Here is a 19,855-nt window from a genome sequence, read left to right on the forward strand (position 1 = left end):
GATTTAAGATTTGATTTGTGATAGACTCATTAAATATCATTCAATTTGAATGATATACTCATTAACCATCATTCACCTTGAAGAATATATATATATATATATATATATATGAGAAAGTTGAATGTTTTAGGCTCCTCCTTTATTTTTCCATATACCAAAGCCATTATAAAATATGTTGTTTTCAACGTGCATTTAATGGTAGCTTAGTGGAAATACTGTGACACAGTTTTCACAGCTTTTAAAATGGCTAAACATGAAATGCTCATACTGAGCAGAGGCCACTGATTAGAAGCACGATAAAACAAAATGAGCTTTTGCGTTCTTCATTTCTCAGTTTTGTTCTGGGCTTCTGCTGTGGTTATCAGATCAGAGCCAGGAAGCGTGATTAATTTCATTTTTCCATCTTTCGACGAAAGGTTCAGCCAAGATATTGAGCTTCTTAATGGCGCCCATGTTGAACGCAACGGGAGCTTTAACTTCCTGCAGCTCACTCAAACTGAAGGCGGAATTCCCTACAGCGAAGGTTTGGCTACTTACAAGAATTCCATTCCAGTATGGGACAAATCTTCACGGCGCTTAGCAGATTTTAGCACGCATTTCCAATTCACCATCAAACCAGACATTGCCAATACTTTCGGTGCAGGAGCAGGCCTCACCTTCTTCATGGCGCCGTTGGATTTCAAACCCCCGGAATCATCTGCCGGGAAATGGCTCGGCTTGTTCAACTCAACAACTGTAGGAAAATCTTGGAACAGAGTAGTGGCCGTGGAATTCGACACAGAGAAGAATTCTCACGATCCCGATGACAACCATGTCGGAATCGATGTCAATAGCATCGTATCTGCTGCGAATTATTCTCTGGTTAATGAAAGCCTCAAACACGGGAGAAAATGGGGGGTTTGGGTGGATTATGACGGGCGGCGGAAGAAAATTCAGGTTTTTCTCACGCACAATGATGAGACGAAACCGGCGGCTCCAATTTTGAAATATGGCTTAGATCTGTCGGAAATTGTCCCGCCGGATGTAAAGATTGGCTTCTCGGCTGCTACAGGGATGGGATTTGAGACTCATACTCTGCTTTTCTGGGACTTCATTTGCACAACTTCATGGAACGCTTCGAGTGTAAAAATCGAGGGTTCGAGCCCCGTCAATAACGAAAAGATGAAGAAAAGGGACGAGAAGGTATCAAAAGCTAAATTTATTTCTGTTTCTGTTGTGTTAGGCATTCTTGCCCTGGCCTGTTGCTCAGGCAGCGTGTGGCTATGGCGGTGTTATATGAAGTCCAAGCGCGGAGCAAAATCGGCGAGCGAAGAAGTGAAAGAAGACACGGAGACCGATCTGGACGAGCAGTTTTCGCAAGGCCCGCGGAAATTCACCTTCTCGGAGCTCAGCGCCGCAACGAAAAGCTTCAGCGAGGATCAAAAGCTCGGCCAGGGAGGATTCGGATCGGTTTACAGAGGGGTTTTGGACGACACGGGGGAGGTCGTGGCGGTGAAAAGGATTTCCAGGGGTTCGAAACAGGGGAAGAAGGAATATGTTGCGGAGGTGAGCATAATCACCCGGCTAGGGCACCGAAACCTGGTTCAGCTCTTGGGATGGTGCCATGAAAAGGGAGAATTGCTTCTGGTCTATGAATTCATGTCAAATGGAAGCCTGGACAAGCACATTTTCATGGATTCTGGTGCTCTGGACCTTCCTGTTTTGGATTGGAATCGAAGGTACAGTATTGCCTGTGGCATTGCCTCGGCTCTGGTTTATCTTCACGAAGATTGGGATCAGTGTGTGCTTTACAGGGATGTAAAGTCCAGCAATGTGATGCTGGATTTGAATTTCAATGCCAAATTGGGGGATTTTGGGCTCGCCAGGCTTGTGGAGCGCGAGACTGAAGCTTCTTCGCAAATGACGGTAGTTGCAGGAACCCTAGGTTATTTGGTGCCGGAATGTATCGTAACAGGAAAGGCGAACCCCAAATCTGATGTTTTCAATTTTGGTGCAGTTGCTTTGTAAATCGCCTGCGGAAGGCGAGCTTTATATCAGAGGCTGCAGACAGAAAATGAAGGTGAGGCTGGTTGAATGGGTTTGGGATTTATTTTGGATGCGGCGGCAGAGCGCCCGGCTTAACCGGCACACTCAAAGCGTTGACGCTTCGAGTGGCTGTTGTGGGGCCCTCAGACATTTCCGTTGCTATTTATTGTTTTTAATAATTAAATTAAAACTTAATTTAGAACTATATGTTAAATTTAAATTTAATTTAAAAATACTATTTTGATCCCTGCATAGACATCGCCGTTTCCATTCCCGTTCTCTTCTCCATAGCAACTTTGTGACTCCTCACTGACTCTAAACAGTTCTAGTAATAGTCACAGTTACACTTTAATTTGAAATCCAATTTTTGAACTCTCTCGCTCAATACTCTGCCAGCGCATGGGTTAGTGAGGTGCTTGATTAAGTGAGCACTTTTATGATATACGTTACAATGGAAAAAATGCCCAGAATGCAACTTTTGCGCTCGTGGCGGCCCTAGGGTAACCTCACTTCTCTAGCTGATCCTTTCAATTTTGAAGATCTTGCTTTGTTTGACGATCCTATTGCTTTTGACAACAATTTGCACTCTCCTCCTATTGGTAGAGCGCAACTACTTACAATGTTTGAGTTTCCTTCATATTTGTGATGAATTCAACAGATTATAAGGGCACTATTAGCCTCAGTGGAGCAGATCCAATTGTGGTCAAGTACAGAGATATATCTATCTGTTATGGGTGGTAATGGAGATATTCCTGATGGCTCGAGGAATCGCAACAATTGATAGTGATGCATATGAGGGAGATGTTTATTTCAGGCTACGAGTTAACATCACAATTGATCATTGTTAACTAGAATGGTGTGTTTTGCCTGTTTACTTAAAGTCAATTTTATATGTCAAATCTCTATTAGTCCTTTAAGGATGAATGTAATCATGGGATTTCTTTTTATGCTTGTTTTCAGTACATCATAGCAATACATAAATTTGAGAGGGATGAAAAATATGGTGTGTTGGATATGTGTAGAAATGTTTTTATCTTTGGTTCAACTTTTCACATCACTCACACATATTGTGAGGGAAATAAATTGGTTGACAATCTCACAAACCACGACTGTAATGGTAGAACACTGCATTTTGAAGGGCCAATGCCACAGGTTTTTGACTTCCCTGATATCATGCAAACCATAAATGAAGATCAGACAAGTTTTGCATAATCAACTCTAATCTCTAGCGAAATATACCCTTAAGACAGACATTCTACTCCAAACCTCTTTATTCTCTGTTTCATTTATGTGTTGTAGGCTTCCATGCCTTTGTTAAAAATCTTTATTTTAATATATATTTTGTATAGGCTTCGGGCCTTTTGCTATAAAAAAAACAAAAACTTTTCTCATCTTTGTTAATCTTAATAGCAAGTTTATGATTATATATATATATATATATATATATATATATATATATATATATATATATATATATATATAATTTTGTCAAAATTGTTAAGTTAATTGACATGACATGTTAAACTAAAATATGATTTTATGTCTTAATTTTATCTTCAATTAGACTAACTATTCAACTATTCTAATATTGAAGAAACATATCTTTATATTTTCAGGAAGTTGTCTTAGATGAAAAAATGTATAATTTTTTTTTTTCTTAAATATTACACGGTTTCAAATATAGTTTCTACATAAACTTGTAAAATGTAAATAATAAATAAATCTAGTTATAAAAAAACAGATATGGTGATTAAATCACTAGACGTATTCATAAGTATTGAAACAAAAGTAGTTTAATGAATTGAGAATTTGATTTTCTCCTCAATTTTGTAATTCAACATACAATATGACATATTAAGAACTTTAATATAATATTATTTTGTTCATATTTTGGGAGTAAATATAAGTCATTTCTTTCATAAATGCCTAGTAAATATTTTAAGATGATTGGTGTCATCGAAAACTTTTTCCCTAAGTTATGAATCAAGGAGAGCACAAATGAGAAACCTCATCCCCACACACCACTTGTTTAAACCTTCAAGCACAACAATATAAAACGTGTCAACATAGTAACAATATAAGCATGTTTATACAAAATTAGTTCAAATAAGTAATTTGTTAATAGTGAGAGCTTTTGTAACCCTCTTTGACTAACACAAAAGAAACATGTTTATTTATTTAAAACTTTTTTTTCTTGATTCACATTAGAATGAGTGTTAGTAATGATATTTTTATTAATATACAAATAAAATCTTTATTTCTTAATATTGTCTAGTTTTATGATAGTTCGTCTAAAGGTTTGAGAATCTTTGGAAAAGATAGAATATTTAAAAAAAAGAAATTTATCTTAGTAATATATAGGGAGAGTTGTGTTTAGTCATAGCACTATAAAGTTACATTTCAACCAAAGTACGTATCTCTATAATTAGAGGTTACACTTCAAATAGAAAGGTCTCGCACCTTGAAATTTCTTCCAATTCCTTACATAAGAAAGGAATATATTAGGAATCCCAAACTTGTGTTGTTGACCTAAAATAATTATTCATTTGAATTTATTGATAATTATTCTTTTAAAAAATTCTTGTTGATTCAGGTTTGCTTGTAATTGATTATTAAAAGTTTAATCTATAAAATAAATGCCAATATTTACAAAGGAGAAAACTACTTCAATTAAGGACATATATAGAAAAACTACTAAAATTCTTCTCTACAAGTAATGTTAAAACAAATATTAATTTGTAAAGTATAGAATTAGAAATTTCATATTAATTTTTTAATAAGTGTAAAGAAATAAATATTTATAACATGCATTTAATTTATTTTTATTTTTAAAATAAATGTTACTAAAGTTTGTTAATTATAAAATGTGTTGAGTTTCTTATAAGTTTCAGATTTGAAACAATTAAAAATAAAAATAAATGTTACTAAAATTTGTAATTATAAATTGTGTTGAGTTTCTTATTAATTTATGTATTAGTACATTATATATATATATATATATATATATATATATATATATATATATATATATATATATATATATATATATATATATATATATATATATATATATATATATATATATATATATATATATATATATTAATTTTATAAATTATAAATTTATTTTGATTAGTCAAATTCATATATATGAGAATTATATACATTTATTTTTAATAGTGCATTTGATTCTACATTATATTCACAAATTTTATTGATGAGAACATTCATTACTTAAACTTCAATTGGATGGTGTTATAATATAATGTTTGATAATTTTCTAACTCATTGTGAGATCATGGAATGTCAAGTTAAGATGTCATTGTAGGGTTCAAACTAACTTGAACCTAAAACAAGGAATCTGATTGTTTTAATTGCTATATTTTTTAAGAAAATGAAATGGATGTAGTTCTAATAGTTGATACATTTAAGATTTAAATATAAGAATGTTTCTTTATTAAAGTGGGTGTTATAAAATTTCATAAAATCATAGGATATTTGTTTTCTTAATTTAAAAATAATGCCACTTAATGTGATATAACTTTTTTTTTCTTTTTTCTTTTTAATATTAGTTATAAGGATATCAATAATAAAAAAAAGGAACAATAAGAGTTCAAGTGGGAGAGGCCCAGCCTTAGGCACACAAGATCACGAAGAGTTTGAAAGTTAATTACAGAGTATAGAAAGTAACATGTTATGCTAGAGCATCATTATTGTGATCAACCCAAGTGGTCCAGCCCCTATGGCCTTCCATCCAAACAATGCTTTTCTTGTCTTGGATTTGGTGCGGCATCATGATCTGTTGGTCAGTGGCATTCTTGCTGAAATTAACTTCTTTGGTGAGTTTTTTCAAAGTTATCAATGTGATTCCTCCAATTGTATCCGTCTTTCAGCTCATACACAAACATGGTAGTGTGCCCAACTTGAAGGAACCTTCCAATTTTCTTCATTTCCAAGGTCATGTTCATGTTCACCTGTGAGGAAATTTTAATGTGTGAGTTTTCAAAAAAACTTAGTAAGGGATCTAGGTGAGTCTTGATACTTTTCTTCATTCAAGATTTTCTAGATTTACCAAAGAATGTTAGAGGAAAGCATATGCCAAAAAAATATTCATATCATTCTTAACATTATTGATGAAACCAGTAACAATTTTAAAAGTAGTAACAAAGATAGGGTAATAAATACCAAACATGTGCTAGATGATCTTGGCAAAAGTGCAATAAAAATATATATGTGTTTGCTAGTTTCCAGACTCCCGCAGAAATTGCAGACAGAATTACTGTCATGATCCTTTTTAATAGGAAGTCTTTCGAGAAGCAACAACCACTCAAAACACTTAATTTTAGGCTCAATAGTAGACTTCCAAAGTCTATCAAGATGCTTTTTCCAAATGTTGTCATCAAGGTTAGAGTTCCAGAGACTCTTGAGATGAGCAGTAATATTATTGTTAGTAGCAATAATTTTATAAATGTTTTTAGCTTTAAGTTTTTCCATAATGGTACCATCTGACCATTTCATTTTAAGAAATCTATGAGAGTCAACATGGTAGTTAGTAGGCAGATCTTTGATGGCTTTGACAATCATGTCATAAGTTTGCTTTTGAGAAAGAGGGATATTGTATTTAGAACTGATATCCTCCCAATTGATAAGTCTATCATTCTCAAAGAGAAATATGAATTGAGAAATTCCTAGATTGTTCCAGTGCTTGGCAGAGTAGCCTTGGAAGAGGGTGAGGGGTTTTCTAGCAAGATGCAAATTCCGCCAAATGGATCGTTCACCATAGAGGAGATTTTGATCAAAGAAGGTTCTATTGCTTATGAATTTCTTAGTATGTTCCCAAGCTTTCCAGTCTTAAATACTGAGGATCCTTGAACAAGAATAGGGAAGTCACCCTCAATGATATCACAGAAGGGAATGTTCTTCCAAGTTCTAGATTTTTTAGAGATCCCTCTTTCAATATTACATCTAATAAGGGCCTTCCAAGGTTCTTCACCCTCTAGTGAGTGAAAGATCCATTTGGTGGCTAATGCAGTCCCTTAGGTTTTAAGATCTTTTAGGCCCAATCCCCCAAGGAGCTTGTTGGTTTGGCACAAATCCCACTTGACAACATGATGTTTATTGTTACCTTTACAATTAGACCAAAGAAAGTTTCTAATGGTCTTCAGAATCTCAAAAACTTGGTAATTATTAAACATCTAGACAGAAGGGAGAGGGATCTGTTATGCCACTTATCAAGCTTATTAAAGATCTTATTCTTAACCCAAAGCCACATATCCTTAAGGGAAGGGTCAATGGAAAAGGGTTTACCTAGGTAACACACAATTTTTTGAGATCCTCTCCAAAGGAAACAAGATTTAGCAAACCAATCAAGGGGTTGATCAGACCAGCTGAGGTAGATGGACTTAGTTTGAGAGATATAGGAGCTAGAGATGGAGCAAAAGTTGTTGAGCTTAGTTTGGAGGGCATCAAAATTATCCTCATTGACTTCAAAGAATAAGGAAGTATCATCAACAAACTGGTAGTTAATAAGATAATCATTATTGGGGAGGGTCATTCTTTTAATGGCAAGGGAGAGGGAATTATCCTTAAGAGTATAAGATAAGACATTAGAAGCTATAACAAAAAGGGTAGGGGCCAAGGGGTAGTCTTTTCTAATAGATCTACCAAGAGGAAAGGGGGTAGAAAGGGATCCATTGATCTCAACCTGAGCCAAGGTATCTTTGAGAGGGATTTTGATAAAATTATAGAATAGGTGGGGAAGCCAAAAGCTTCAAGCATCATGTGGATGAAGTCCCATTCAACACGGTCATAAGCCTTTTCAAAATCAAGGAGTAGCATAGAAAATTTTTGATTTGAGTGTTTGGACCAATTCATGGCTTCCTAGCTAGTAATTAGATTTTCAAGAATATATATACCTTTGATGAAGATAGTTTGAGTAGAGTTGATAAACTTGAGAAGAATAGATTGAATCCTCAAAGCCATAATCTTGGCAAGGATTTTATAGGAGACATTAAGGAGTGTAATAGGTCTCCAGGTTTTTAGGAGGGCATTGTTTCCCTCCTTGGGGATAAGTTTAATAATGCCTATGTTAATGAGGTAGCCAAGAGTTCCTTTTTCTATGCATTATAGTATAAATCGTAAAGATCCTTACAAATCCAGTCCAAGTTAGATTTATAGAATTCACTAGAAGGACCATTAGGGCTAGGGGCCTTGTCGTTCTTCATAATCTTAATAGCCTTTTCAATTTCTTCAAGAGATATATTTTGGCTAAGAAGATAACTATCTTGGTTGGATATAATGTTGGGGATAAGCTTTTTATAGCCATGTTTAAGCATCATAACTTCAGTAGAGTCTTCTAAAGAAAATAACTTATTATAAAACTTGATAAAAGCTTCTTTTATACCTTCTTCCTGAGTGATTTCTTGGTTATCCACAAGGATTCTATTAATAGATTCATTAGCTTTTTTTGTTTAAGAAGATTGCGGGAGAATTTAGAACCTCTACCACCATTTTGGATCTAGTGAGATTGAGATCTAATCTTGGCTCCCTTGATTTTGATTTTTTGATGGTGCCTGAGGTTGTTCCAAGCTTGAGCAACTTGTGAATAGAGATTGATATCTTGGGGATCATATTGGACAATAGTTTTCACAGAATGAAGTCTAGCAGAGAGAATTTTTTTAGAGTATCTGCAATCCTTAGCTTTCTTTTGACCAATGGTCTTAAGAAGGTTATGCTAGGCAAAGATATTATGATTCCATAAGTCAATAGGACCAAGAGAAAGGAGATTTTTTTGGTTAATAATTATAATAAGTTGAATGGCAAAAAGAACATCTTCATCAAGTAGGAGAGAATTGTTAAGAATAAACCTTGGGTTAGTAGCCTTTTGAATGACATGGGTATTGTTAAGTTTAATATGGGAAGAAATGGGATGGTAGCCAAAAAGAGAGGTAGGTGAAACCATGACCATATTCCCAATGTTATCAAGGAGGAAAGAGAAGGAGGTTTTATTGGCATAAAATCTATCAAGTCTGGCATAAATTCAGGAGGGGCTTTGTTGAAAGTTGCACCATGTGTGCCATATGCCATTGTGATTATTAAAGTTTCCAGTTAGGGGGTCAAAAAGGGTCTTAGAAGACATCGGTCTATTCCAATGAAGTTTTTATTGATCCTTCCAAGCAAAGGGGAGACCACCAACTTTGTCTTCTTGATCTTCAATCATATTAAAATCACCCCCAAGGATCAAGGGGATATTGGGAAGCTCAGAGAGCCAATCCCAGAGGCTTGCTTGTTCTTTGTAGTCATTGGAGGTGTAAATGGAACATATACCAAAAGGGACAAAATTACAAGATAGGGTAGCTCGGACAACCCTATTGCAAGGAGATAACCCTTTTTCTGAAATGTAAGGAGCCCACTTAGGACCAATAAGGAGGCCCACACCCCCTTTGCCTCTGCTATTTTTTGGAGTGGATCTTAATTGCATCCTTCCAAATAAAGTTCAAATTACTTTCAAGAATAAAGTCAGGGGCTTTTAGTTCTTACATCATAAGAGAATCCATATGATTAAAAGAATCTAAGAAACACTTAACGACATGCTTCCTATCTGGGGATTCAAGATCCCTCACATTCTAAGAAATACAATTGATGTTGAACTTGATGAAAGAGGGGGATGCTTAGGGTTCGTGGGCCCAACATTAACTAAATTAAAAGAAGGATTGCCATTCTTATCACTTGTGTTTTTATTTTTGGAACCTAGGGGTCAACCCCATTTTTTATTGGGAGAGTAGATTTTTCATCCAATACTTCATTATCATACCCAAATTGTATTAGAACTTCCATTTCATCAGATTTGAATAGAAGGATTTCTGTGCTAGGTGGCGAGGCGATGGGAGATGCATAGGAGGCAGGATGTCATATGGAGGAGGTGGTAGATATAATTTCAAAGGTGCAATCATCATAAAAGACCTTCTGGGTGAAGTTGTGAGGTGAAATCACATCCAATTTAGTTTTAGTGGGTTTGATCTTTGGCATGTAGGAAGCAGAGTCTGGAGCTAACATAATGGCCAACTAAGTAGATACAAGTGAAGCACTAGGTTTAGAGTTGCAGGGTAGAAGAACATTCTTCCTTCTATGCTTTTTCTTGACCACGGTTTGGAAAACATCTAAAGGGTCAAGATTCAAGATAGGCTGAGAAGAAATAATTGTTGGGAGGAGATAACGATGGCCTACAAATCAGTAGGAGTGACAAAATCATTAGACGACAAGGTTGAGGGAGGAGGAGGGGCTTGGGGAAGGGATGAGGAAGCTGGGGGTGTAGGGGTCTGAGATTTAGGGGGAGCCTTCTTAGAAAGAGTCGGGCAGTCCTTCGTGAAATGCCCTTCATTTAAGACTATATATATATATATATATTCATTTATGCCCTTCGTTTAGTCTTATTTATTCATTTAGGACTATATATATAATACTTAAAAAATTTAAAAATTATCTAAACAAATATATGATACTCTTTGAATATACTATAATGTAAGTAATATATTATAATATCATTTTAAAATATTCTTCAAATATTTTTCAAAAATACTTGATAAAAAAAATATTTATAAAACAACATCAATTAATTTTTATAAACATCATATCTTTTATATCAATTACAACTAAATAATGAAAAAAAATATAATTTTACTTTAAATTATACCTACCAAATACAAGCACATTTGAATTTTATTTATCTACAATAGATTTTATAATACATTTATATTTAAATTTGAATCCTCTTATTATTTTATAATACATTTTTAAGATTATTATTTTATAAATATTCTTTATACAATTCTTATGATTATTTAAAAAACATTATATTTATAAGTAACATCAATAATTTTAACATCCTTATAACAATATAATGAAATAAAGCTAACTTAAATTGAATATTTAAATATTCACTTAAATTTATTCAAATATATTAAAAAATCAATTAAAAAATTATTATATTAAAAATATACTTAAAAAACAAAAATTATTTTCTTTATGTATCAATTACAAAATAATTAATAACTATTTAACTTTTGTATTCTCTAAAAATTTACCTTTACATTCTCTAAAAAACATAAAAAATGAAAACTATATAACTTACTTTTCATTAAAAAAAATTGGGATTGAAACCACATTGCTTCCATATTCTAACACACTTAGCATTTATGATAAATTTGTTGTGGGCTCCATAGAGCCTTTGCTAGGATTGTGCAGGAGAGTTTTTTAAAACTAGATTCAAATTAAACTATGGCTGTCACCATCACTGTCAGGAGTGAGAGAGAAGTTAGAATGCCAACAGAAAACTAGAACCAAAATGGAAACCACACTAGCCACTCGGAGAGTCAAATCTTTGAGTGTGCCAGTTAAGCCCAACCACGACAGAGAATCTATGCAGTGAATTTAATGGTGAAGAAACAAAGAGAATGATGATTGTGGGGCTTTGGTGCTCTCATCCAGATCCCAAAGCCAGGCCTTACATGAGAGAGGCGATCAGAGCTCTCAAATTTTAAATGACAACCCCCTATATTCCATTAAAGATGCATGTTACTATCTATTTATGCTGCGACACCATGACTAAGCCAACATATGTTTTGTCCACGTCCTTGTTTGGAAATACATCTGAATTGAACAAGATTTCAGCCTCGCTTTAGCCACGATGAGCTCATCGATTGGTAGCTCATGAATAATTTCAACATTTGTGTCTGTCATTTAACAAAGTTGGAGAAATTCTAATTGAAATTTTGTAGGTTTCCTCTAGAATTTGATTCCATGCTTTTAAAAAAATTTCTCAATCCAAAATTTTGAAGTTTCGTAAGGTATGTGCATCTTGTTTGTAGTGCCACAACATAGTTAATTACTTAAAATTAAAATTTGAATTTGAGGCTAGGGTTTGTTGCTTCATGCAAACTTGTAGTTTTCTTGCGTACGACTCTCTATCTAAGCTTTCCTTCTATAGTCTTCACTTGTTACATTGACTGCGAGAGCTTTTAGGCTAGGGTATAATGGCCTCGGCTAGTGGTGAACTAGTTATTTCTGGTGTTCACGCTACTATTTTGGATTGCCATGGTGCCGCCATAGAACAAATGCCCTTGCAACTTTGTCCTGAAGGATTTTCAAGAGGTAATCCTAATATTATCCTTCCTTTACAAGAATGTGATGATGCATGTGACTGGTTAGAACAACATACCTTGATAGGATATTTTGTCGGTAGGACTCCTCCTAAAGCTATGCTTTGAGAATCGGTTAACAAGTGCTAGACTCCTCATGGAGTCTGCCTTGACGCTGTGCAAAACCTTACCAAAGTTTTTTTTTTATTTCGCTTTGCTAACCCGTCGCAAGCAGACATGGTGTTTAACAATGGACCTTGGTCTGTGCATTCGTCCTTGCTTGTTTTTCAAAAATGGTTGCAAGACTTCATAGTCTCTGATGATAAAAAGCTTAGGGTTCTTATGTGGGTTGAGTTCCCAGGTTTACCCTTACCATGCTAGCCTTTAATTGAGTCTATTTCCAAAACCTTTGGCAAAGTTGTTACAAAGGAGCTTGAAATTTTTTTAATGCTCGCCCATAGAGATGTGTTTGAATCGAGGTTGATCTTTCCAAGGATCTTGACGATTTTGTGAAAATCTAGATTGGGGCTCAAACCTTCTCTTACAAGGTGCTCTATTTGAACCTCTCCAACACCTGTTATAGGTGCCAGTCTGTGGAACAAATGATTAGGGATTTCCCTTTGGCTACACCTAGGGTTAAGCCCATGCCTAAAGAAGTGCCTGCCAAGCCAATCGAAGGGAAAAATAAGAAGGAAAAAATGAAGAATGGGTTACTTCTAGGTGCAAAGGCAAGACTACCTTGAATCCCTTGCCCCCTAAATAGTTCTACGTGACAGTCACCATGGCTCCTCCTATCCCCATAGGAGCATCAATTCCAGCTAACGTAGGGATTCAAGTGGTTTCCACAACACCTATTTTAGGGGTTTCATAGGTTTCAAACCCTGCTGGTATATACGGGATTAAGGTATCCACTAAGACTTCTGCCTCGGTTGTGGCTTGTACCCTCCTTACTGCTTCTTCCATAGCATCACAAGAAATACGGTGTTCTCATAGTCCTCTTGGACATGTGAAGATACCGAAGGTGAAACTGCAGGCTGTAAGTTCAAAAGATTTTCCTTCTGACTTCCACCAAGTTTCTACCTTCTTGCAAAATAAGTACTCCTCTTTTTAGGATGAGGAAGCTATGGGAGAATTTTCATGAATTTTTTATCATGGAATGTTTGAGGTCTTACAGACCTCTCTAGAAAGTACTATGTCTAGGATACCCATCATAGACTTGGTAATTTAGATTTTCTCTATCTACAAGAAGTTAAGATTTCTAGTTTCATGCTCTCTTCTGCATGTCACATCATTTGGCAGGATGGAGTTATGTTTTCCTCTTAGCACGAAGCTAGCTAAGGTGGTGTAGTTAGTCTCTTGTCACCTCATCTTCATTATCCTATTATTTCACATGGTTCTGACCCCACACATAGAATTATTTGGCTTTTGATTTTCATTAACAATCATTCTTTTGGAGTCATTAATGTTTATGCTTCCAATGATGTTGTGGAAAGATCCCAGATGTAGGGCTAGCTAGTTGACAACTTGCCTCCAGCTACTTAGGTCATGTATGGTGACTTCAATATGGTTGAAGTGGCCTCTGACAAAGACGACATTCTGCCCTTTCACTGGACAGCTGGGGAAAGGGAAGCCTAGTACTACATGCACAATAAATTGGGCCTTTTTGATCCCAATATCAACCACTGCTAGGATAGTGGGGTTTGGTACTCTTGGTCCAACTTTTGAGCTAGCTCTGTTTGCATTTTAAAGCATCTCGATCGCACCATGATTACTGCACAATCATTTTTTATTTTTCTGAGGATCAAGATTTACCTATCATTCCCCTACCAGATGTGACATTATTTGACCACTATCTCATTTATTTTTTCATTTCATTGCAAATAGTTGTCTCGAAAGTTTCCAAGTCTCAGTTCTTCCTCAACATGTCTGTGTTGATGCATGCTTCCACCATCACAAATATCCTACGTGTCTAGAATTTGGAGCCATGTCCACATTCTTAGAAGGGATGGATTCAATGGTGGAATGATGCTATTTCTAGAACTGTTCATTTTCTGTGCATCTATGGGCGCCAGTTGGCAGTTTTCAGAAAGCGATCATATTAAGCCAACACTTTTGCACTCAAAAAATCCTCTGAGGCTCTCACCCTTAATCCATTTGATGTGGATTTGCAATTTCAGCTAGCCAAACTTCACCATGACAAAAAAGTTGTTAATAACTATGTCGTTCGAGGAGCCCAAATCAAAGCCCATCTCCATTGGTTGGAGGTTGGTGATAAAGCTTTTAAGGAGTTTTTTCAGGCTCTTCGTGCCTATCATACCAATGTTGGGATTTAAAAAGATCAAACAAGGAACTGTTATTCTTTCTAGTCTCCCTGACATCCTACAAGCATTTTTTCATCACTATGAAAACCTTTTCACTTCGCAAGGAAATTCGGTTGCTCAGGAGGAAGCTCTTAGAAAGTGTATCTCTATTACTCCAAAATGCCTACCAGTTGAGCAACGTGCTTTCTGTGAACAACTTCTTTCCTTCTGAGACCTTAAAGAGGTAGTCTACTCCATGGCCAATGACAAATCCCCTGGGTGTGATGGGTTTCCCTGTGAATTTTACAAACACCTCTAGGAGCATATAGGTCTTGATTTGCACAAAGTTTATCTTGAAGCCTATCATTCTAAAAGTTTAGGAGCCATTGTAAATATAGGAAATATCAAATTCATACCTAAAGATGACTATCTAGAGGACATTTTCAATTGGAGGCCCATTACCCTCCTAAATGTGTCTTATAAGATTATTTCCAAGGCACTTTCTCTCAAAATTTGGCACATGTTTCCTTTAATTGTGCGCCCTAAGGAAACTAGCTTTATTAAATCCAGATATATTCTTGACAACATTATTTCTATTTAGGAAGGCATGGAGTGGGCTCACAAGTCCAACCAGAAGGCTATCTTTCTAAAGATTGATTTCGTTAAAGCCTATGATCACATTAAATGACCCTTTATTTTGGCTATGCTCCAGGCTTTGGGTTTTGGTACCAATTTTTTACAGTTCATGGAGATGCTCTTTGGCGATGCTAATGCTTGCATTACCATCAATAATTCACAATCAGAGGCTTTTGACCTTTTTCACTCAATCAGGCAAGGTTGCCCTTTGGCTCTAGTGCTTTATGTCCTTGCTGTTGAAGTTTTTGGCTATTTGCTAGCTCATTTTGTGTCTTCTGGACTGGTTCGTGGCATTTCCTTGCCTGAATCATCTTCCTAGTTAGTCAATGGTCACTTTCCAAATGATTCCTTTCTCACTCTTTTAGAGGACGAAGAAAACATCAACAATGCTTTAAGTTGTCTGGGCACCTTTTGTCAAACATCTGAATCTTCCATTCAATGGCATAAAATGCTTTGCTTCCACTAGTCATTCTTGCTAGCTCCACCTTGGCTCATCCAGTTTGAATGGAAATGGGTTATGCATGGGGAGATTTTTTTCTTTCTTGGCATTCTTTTTGGTTTCCAGGCTTTTATATTGAACTTTGGAATGCTATGCTTGCCAAGATTACCAAGAAGCTTGATTATTGGATTACGAAACCTCTCTCCCTTGCTGGAAAATTCTAGATTTTCTTAAAGGTTCTTGTGGCTACTCATGTTTATTATTATTCTTGTTGGGCTCCCTCCAAAGCTTCCTTATTAGAAATTGAAAAGATTGCTCAAGGATTTTCTCTAGGCTTCTGGTTCTAATCATCATGGGTTTCATAGAGTTGCCTGGGATTTTTGTTGTCTCCCAAAAGAATCTGGTGGTCTTGGCCTACTTTCCACATAAAAACAAGGCCTTTCATTTTGTGCTAAATGGATTATTCATCCTATCATTGGAGATGAAGCTTGGAAGATTTTGGTTTGACATTGTGTCTCTTCCAACTTTCCTATCAATAAGCTTGCTTGGAAGTGGATTGGTTTGCAAACCCTTCTCATCATGCATGAGCCAGTGACCATACAAGGCTCATTTGTCATCAAGAGCATATGAAAAGCCTAGGAAGCTATTAAGCCTTGGCTTTGATGGGCTAGGGTTGAGTTCCGCAATGGCCTCTCCTTGAATCAATAGAACATTTAGTGGTCTCCGTTGTTTGCCATTTAGGGTACTCCCCTTGCCAAGACTCAAGGTGCTAGTGCTTTGCATTTTCTCAAACGGGGCATCAAAACTCCCAAGGACCTCTTTTTAAGTGTTTCCATGAATTTCAGGTCCTAGGAAGATATGCAAGTACAATACCACCTTATTTGTTCAGATTGGCAGACTTTTGACCTATTGCTCTCTTCAATTCTAGTACACTTAATTCATAAAGTGGGTATTTAGTTTGTTCGACCTTGGTGGCATGATTGGAAGTGGTATCTTGCCACTCCATTTTCCAATTATAAGCCAAGTATGGGATATCAATGGCTTTTGCCCCATCTTCCGATGGTGGAAACGCTCAACCAGAGATGACATTTGCAATCTTCTCTTTCTCAATAGGGAAAACACTTTGATACCATTTGGAGTGCTATAATAGAACCCAATATTGCCCATTTTTCTTGGTGCCTTGCCTTCCAAGGTCTTCGCCTAGGGCGTTGGCTCAAGCATATTGGGATTCCAGATCCTAGATGCCCTTTTTGTGGACAACCAAAGTCTTTCTTGTATATCTTTTAGTTTTGTAGGTGTGCCCAAAATTATTGGCATTGGATTCATGATTTTTTCAAGCCATTCAAGCCTAAATCTTTTTCTTGGCACATGATTTTGCTAGGTGATTCTCCCAGAATCCCTCAAAAATTCACCCATATTTGGCATACCTTTAGGATGGAAATTTTGTTTACTCTGTGGAAAGATAGGAATGCTATTCTTTTCACACATAGTTTTCTGGATATTAATATTGCCATGCACACTAAGGTGTGCATTTGTAATAATGTAATTAAAAAAATTCAGGTGCAAGCTAACAAAATTTCCCTTGAGGTAGCTCACCTACATGAGTTGTTGAACCACTGGGGCAATGCCCTCTGCACTATTGCCAGAATTCCTCTTGATGCCTTGGTAGAAACCTTGACACCTTGTGGTCATCATCTGCAGTGCCATTCCTTAGGTCATTACTCACACACTCTGCGCTCCCAGGCTTCCCACCACTGCTCTCCTAGTGGTGACAATGGTGGATGGAGGTGCCACTTAGCTTCCTCGCCCCATGGTGGTTCTAGTTGGTCCCTAGCTCCTCCTCTTGGTGCTTGTCAAGTGCTTTCTGGGAAATGGCCTCACATGGATCTGACAATTCCTCCTCTACAGCCAGAGATCAAAGATGCGGAGGTTGCCACTAATCCTCTTGCTGCTACTACTGAAGATGGCTAGATTGTTTCTCACCTGACCCCAATCCTAAAGATGATTGGGGCTTCCATGATAGAGATGAACCACCACCCTCAGCTGGCATTGCTTTGGCTGCCTGAGGTTACCTTATATATGGTTTTCTTGATGAATAGTGTTTGATTTTGATTTGTTTTTTCTTTGGCTACGATTGTGTGAACTCATTCATGGGGTGATCTTGTATCCCTTGGCCCTTTTCTTAGTATATTTTTATTAATAGAAAAGGATTATTCATCAAAAAAATTTGAATTTGACATCAACAAAGAAGAGCATATTTCTTAATGGATCACAAACTATGGTCTAAAGAGTTTATGCAAAAACTTAATCATAAATTTATTTTCTGTTTCAAATTCTCATTCCATATGGAACTTAAATGATATTAGTGTCATTTAGAAAATGGTTTTAGCTAAAATCTAGTTGGAAAATCCAAATATACTACGAGATGTGTTTATTGACATGAAATAATATAATAATAATTTCATTATGGTTTAATATAATATTGGTTTCTTTGTGTTGATTATAAAATTTGTTGTCATTTTCATAGTCCAATAACTTCTTATAAAAATTTCATCATAATGATTTAGTATACTTTCATGTTCCACTAAATGGTACTTATATATTTTTAATTCTATTATTAATTACATAATTTAAAGTGGGCTCAAAATTGCTTTTAAAATTTGACTTATTTATATTCAATGACATTTGATTAGGCTACACATAATGCAATTACTTTTGTTTACAGGGTATAAAAAAAAAATTCAACCAATTACATTTAAGTATTTCTTTTGTACTTGATTTTTATATTATTTTCTAAAGTATATGTGTCATTTAAAAAATAAAATTAGGCCTTATTAACATATTTCAACCAAACACTATTTTGGTGAGTGTTTTTTGGACATGCCTATGTTTTGTTAAAGTACACATTATATATTAATCTAAATCAATCATCTTAATTTACAAGTGGTTGCATATAAATTTGTTGGCATATAATCATTAGATAATAAATAAAAATAATATGTTGACTTAAAACTATATAATCATATTATGTTGGTTATAATAAAGAAATTATCAATTATTTTTAAATATAAAATAATATGTTATTATATTTCTCTATTGTTTTATGGGAAGTTTTAAAATAATTTGAAATATAGTTTCATGTTTTTTTTTTAAATATAATCATTCTACTGTTTATTTCAAACAAAATATATGTTTTCATTTTTATTTTTTGTTTTTGATTAGTAAACGGCCGCAAAGCCTTGATTATATTAAAATGAATAATAGAACATCAGAGTATTTCCATTCAAACAGGCATTGGTAGGAAAGAATGGAGAAGAAAACCTTTAGTCTTTTTTGGGACCATAGTCCTTTATTATTACATTATTAAAAGGGCCATACCCCAGTTGTCATTTTCCAAAGTTTTATTATCAGTACAAAGAAAAGGAATAGAATCCTTTTCTGAATTTTGTAATCTTTGATGATCCCTATACTAATTAATCATAATCCTATGTCCAAGATGACCGGTTTGATGGGAACTTTATACTCTTAGTAGGAACCTCTTCTTAGCTATTTTTCCTAGGATGCTTGCACCTTACTATCCTGCTAATTAGTTATATAGCTTAAAGAAAACGTTAGTGCTGCTAGTTAAATACATTTGATAACTTGAATTCTTGGCAGGATATTACTAAAATGCTTTGGTTATCCATGTGGGACCAGATTACTAGAGCAAATCCCAATTAGAAGCTTATCTCTCTCAATTTTGACATCATATTCCTTTCTAATGTAAGTTTGATCCTAACATTCTTTAATCAAAACAAGAAACATGTTCAATTATTCTGAGTCCTACTAAAATGAGTTTTAATATATTAATCTAAGAATCACTAAACTTTTATTGATTAATTCTTTCATATATGAAATAAGATTCCTACCCTTATTTAAATAATATCATTTTAAAACATCATATTGAGAATTTTTTCTTTTTAGAATTGCATATGTGGATTGCTCTATATGACATCCTAATTACCCTTCTAGGATGATTTGGATCATTCAAATCTGCTCAATTTTACTATCAAGATTAGTGTGATATTCTCTTACATTCACAAAGCATTTCTTTTGTCGCAATGAAAACAAAACCTGGTATTATTAAGCAAATAAATAATATGTCCTAAGCATATTCAATCTAGACATACTACACCATTTAGAGGAGGCAAAAGGGAAAAATTAATCTCACCACTAATATAGAAATAACATTCATATATATATCATCATGAATTTACAAATATTTGGATTAGGGAGAACCCAAGCTACTATATAGTATAGACAAGCTTGCTAATCTTGTT

General features: G+C 35.1%; 1 pseudogene; it reads left to right on the top strand.

Annotated features, from left to right (window-relative positions):
- The first annotated feature begins 216 nt into the window (after positions 1–216).
- Positions 217–2,227, top strand: LOC149554981 (L-type lectin-domain containing receptor kinase IX.1 pseudogene; annotated as a pseudogene).
- The last annotated feature ends 17,628 nt before the right edge of the window (positions 2,228–19,855 follow it).

The sequence above is a fragment of the Cupressus sempervirens genome, chromosome 5, assembly GCF_028749045.1.
Source record: "Cupressus sempervirens isolate cs-2001-9-10 chromosome 5, ASM2874904v1, whole genome shotgun sequence".
NCBI classification, from domain to species: domain Eukaryota; kingdom Viridiplantae; phylum Streptophyta; class Pinopsida; order Cupressales; family Cupressaceae; genus Cupressus; species Cupressus sempervirens.